A 4,290-nucleotide genomic window follows, 5' to 3' on the forward strand; every position below is an offset into this window, starting at 1 on the left:
TTGTTCATAGTAATAAAGAAATAGACTATCTAAACTGTAAGATGTTCACCTGTGTAGATACGAATGTTTATAAAGACAATTCTATCATTCTTTTAGCTAGAAGAAGAATAGGCATTTGGCTACCGGTGAAACACCACCGTGTTTGGGAAAGTTCTCCAGACGTACATATACTTTTAACAGTATTGAAGAACTGGATTTATAGAACAAAAAGATTTGTTGGGTTACTTATAACAGCTATTCTAGGAATTATAGCCATTACTGCTACAGCTACCACTGCAGGAATGGCCTTGCATCAAACTGTACAAACTACACAATTTGTACAGAAGTGGCACGAGAATGCTAGCAAGGCCTGGAATCAACAAATGTTCATAGATCAAAAATTAGATGAACGTGTCTCTGATTTAGAGACAGCCATGATATATATAGGAGATGATCTTCAGAATATAAAGCTTAGACTTCATATTTTATGTGATTGGAATGTTTCTTCTTTCTGTGTTACTCCCATGCCTATAATGAATCAGAAGTATCTTGGAGCAAAATTCGCCGACATATTACTAACCATTATGGTGATAATCTAACCTTAGATATTAAACAACTTCAAGATACGATCCTAAGTATTACTCACTCATCATTACAATCTGTTCCAGGAGTGAGTTTTACTCAAAGAATTAATGATATTCTGTCCGACTTAAACCCTTCTACTTGGATCACACAAACTGGTCTCGGTGTTATAAGTGGATTGATTATTCTTCTTATTGCTGTAATGTTTCATGCTTAGTCCTCAGAAGCACGCGAAAATCCCTCCAACGACTGAAAAATCAAGAAGCTGCAAAATCAACTTTTCTACTTCTTCACAAACAAAAGGGGGGAGATGCTGCTGCCCCTCGGAAAAATTTGTTACTTAAACTGTAACCCCTGGAGGATTTTACTAGTTGCCAAGCACATTTAGATATGGCCTTAAGAAATACATATACGACAACGGGTCTTTGGGGAGAAGGACGATGTACGACCGTGAAGCTGGGCAGCTGGGGATGCCCGGCTCGCTCAGAGCGGAATGTTGCCCCTTCACAGAAGCTGGGCAGCTGGGGATGCCCGGCTTGCTCAGGGCAGAAAGCCGCCTGCTTCAGGGAAGCCGAGCACCAGGGAAGGCCCGGTCAGCTTAGGGTGGAACGAAAACCTCCTGCTTCCCATATCCGTTATCGCTCCTTTCTCTTCCCAGAAGTGCTCGTTGTTAGTTAGATGAGTCCTTTGAATGTGCTTGATTAACTATAAACTTTATCCTCCTTCTTGTCTGCAAGACGGGATTAACGTTTGACCTTCATCAGTCCTTCTGTTGGCTACTGTTTTCTATCCAGTAAAAGTGAGACTGTGGAGTTGCTCCTGGCAGCAGTCCTTTTCGACTGTTGTCCCCTGCTCCTTCGCGCGCGCGAAGAGAGAGGCGGGAAGGGGGAACAAGCTGATTGGTTCTGAGGGCCCGCGCGCGGGAGGAGAGAGGCAGGGAGGGGGAACAAGAAGGGGGAAGGTAGGAATGCCATCATGGCGTCTTCTATTATTTCTATAAGCCAAGCAGTTACAGAAGGGCAAAAGAGCAATTAATAACCTAATTTACGCCTAAAAGCCAGCGGTTCACAGAAAAGGAAACAAGCGGTTAGTTATCTTATCTATCTTCTAGGGGAGGGGTCTTTCATTCCCCCCTTTTTCTTTATCATGGATAGAATCTTCTATCCATTCGTCTTGTTCTTGCATGTCCTGCCCTTGCATTGAGCTAGTCCGGGGCTCTGTTTGTTTGAGGAGTTGGTATCGCTGTGTCAGTACCATAGTCTGAACAGACAGGCGATCTTTAATGAACTGTACTAACCTGAGACATGTGTGGGAAGATCTGGAGTGGGTGTTAGGTCCAGGGGGTTCTCTTCTTGCTCCTTGACAGTGGAGAGAGAAGGAGCTGTGGTGCATGATCTAGAGGCCAGTCATGCAGGCTGCACACACGTTGGTACAGAAACACGTAAGGGGGAAACAGAAGAAACAAAGTGCCGCCAGGAGGCAGAGAAAGGATTCCCAGTTTTGGAGCTCCTAAGCCCCAACGGAGGAGCAGACACCATGCTTTCCCACCAGCAAGGGGGGAGGGGTTAAGCAGTCTAAGTCAGGCCAGAGAACACAAGGAAACTTCCCCGAAACAAAGAGAGTTTCGGCAGCTGCTTGGGAATATTCCTTATAGTCTCTGTCTTGAGTTAGACCAACCCCAGTTGGCTCCAGTTATAGCCATTAACACGGGAAGTGAGTGAGGGAGAAGCTCCATTTTAGAATCAAAGAAAACACCAAGGACAACGAGTAGAACGCACAAAACAATTAACAAAAAGGTCGCTGCGCAGTTTCGGTATACTACCGAAAGCAAGGTTTCCACCGGCCCAGAGGAGCCTCGAGATCTCCCTGCGGTGGACAAATTCCGTCCAGGGCCGAGGGGTTCCTCTGGAACGGACAAACGGATATAACCCTCGGACAAATGAGGGGCTCCAAAAAATTGGGCCCCTCGACACCCTGGAGTGTCCCCCAGGGTTGGCAGGGGAGAAGTCCGAGCTCGTCAGCTCCTTCTCAAGCTGCCTACAAATACAATCCAACAACGCACGCTGTTGTACAAACACTATACCGCTACCCGCAGTATAGGTCAAACAGAGGCCTCACAAGACTAGAGACAAACAAGAACACGAGACTGGATACAAACGAGAACATGAGACAGGAGACAAGAATGCTGGCCAGCTTACCTCCCGGTGGGAGTCAGTTGGATCCATGGGCAGGAGTCCGATGATCTCGGTGGGACCTCCAAATGAAAGACCCGCGGATCCCCTTACCCAAGAATCCAACACTGCCACTGGATGCAATCAGCAAGAGGTTTATTGTTGCGCAGGTACCGGCGGGTGTTCAGCAGCTCCAGCTAACCGAGCACACCGACCGGAGTGAAGCGGGGTCTTTTATAGGAAGGTACAAACAAGTTTTGGGTGGGGCGCAACTGATTGGTTGACAGTTAGAACTTTTGAAAAAGGCATACGTGGAGTTTGCTGATTGGCTTTGGGGACCCCCGCGCGCGCGCGAAGAGAGAGGCGGGAAGGGGGAACAAGCTGATTGGTTCTGAGGGCCCGCGCGCGGGAGGAGAGAGGCAGGGAGGGGGAACAAGAAGGGGGAAGGTAGGAATGCCATCATGGCGTCTTCTATTATTTCTATAAGCCAAGCAGTTACAGAAGGGCAAAAGAGCAATTAATAACCTAATTTACGCCTAAAAGCCAGCGGTTCACAGAAAAGGAAACAAGCGGTTAGTTATCTTATCTATCTTCTAGGGGAGGGGTCTTTCACTCCCAATCTCTTGCAGCTGACTTGTTTGTGCCTAATTCTTCTCCCGTTGACTGGAAGCGGCAGCTATATCTAAACGTGGTTGGTAACTAGTAGAATTTCCCATGGGCTATATTTTAAGTAATACATTGTTCTGAGGGACAGTTGCATTTCCCCCTTTTTGTTTGTGCAGAAGTAGAAAAGTCGATTTTTTTTAGAGATTTTATTTATTTATTTGAGGGAGAATGAGTGAGAGAGAGCATGAGAAAGGAGGAGGTCAGAGGGAGAAGCAGACTCCCCAAGGAGCTGGGAGCCTGATGTGGGACTCGATCCTGGAAGTCCAGGATCATGACCTGGGCCGAAGGCAGTTGCTCAACCAACTGAGCCACACAGGTGCCCCAGAAAAGTCGATTTTGCAACTTCTTTTTTTTTTTAAGATTTTTAATTTATTTATTTGACAGAAATATCACAAGTAGGCATAGAGGCAGTCAGAGAGAGAGAGAGGAGGAAGCAGGCTCTCTGCTGAGCAGAGTGCCTGATGGGGGACTCGATCCCAGGACCCTGAGATCATGACCTGAGCTGAAGGCAGCGGCTTAACCCACTGAGCCACCCAGGTACCCGATTTTGCAACTTCTTGATCCATCAGTTGTTGGAGGGATTTTCCTGTGCATCTGAGGACTAAGCATAAAAAGATTATAGCAATAAAAAGAATAATCATTCCACTTATAATGCCAAGACCAGTTTGTTTGATCCAAGTAAAAGGGTTTAAATTAGACAGAATATTGTTAATCCTTTGTGCAAAACTCACTCCTGGAATTGATTGTACTGATGATTGAGTAATGCCTTGAATAGTATCTTGAAGTTGTTTAATATCTGAAGTTAGATTATCACCATAATGATTAGTAATATGATGGCGAATTTTGCTCAATGATATTTCTGATTCATTATAAGCATGGGGAGTAATGCAGA

The sequence above is a fragment of the Mustela putorius genome, unplaced genomic scaffold (assembly GCF_011764305.1).
Source record: "Mustela putorius furo isolate JIRA1106 unplaced genomic scaffold, ASM1176430v1.1 tig00000095_pilon_pilon_pilon, whole genome shotgun sequence".
Taxonomy (NCBI): domain Eukaryota; kingdom Metazoa; phylum Chordata; class Mammalia; order Carnivora; family Mustelidae; genus Mustela; species Mustela putorius.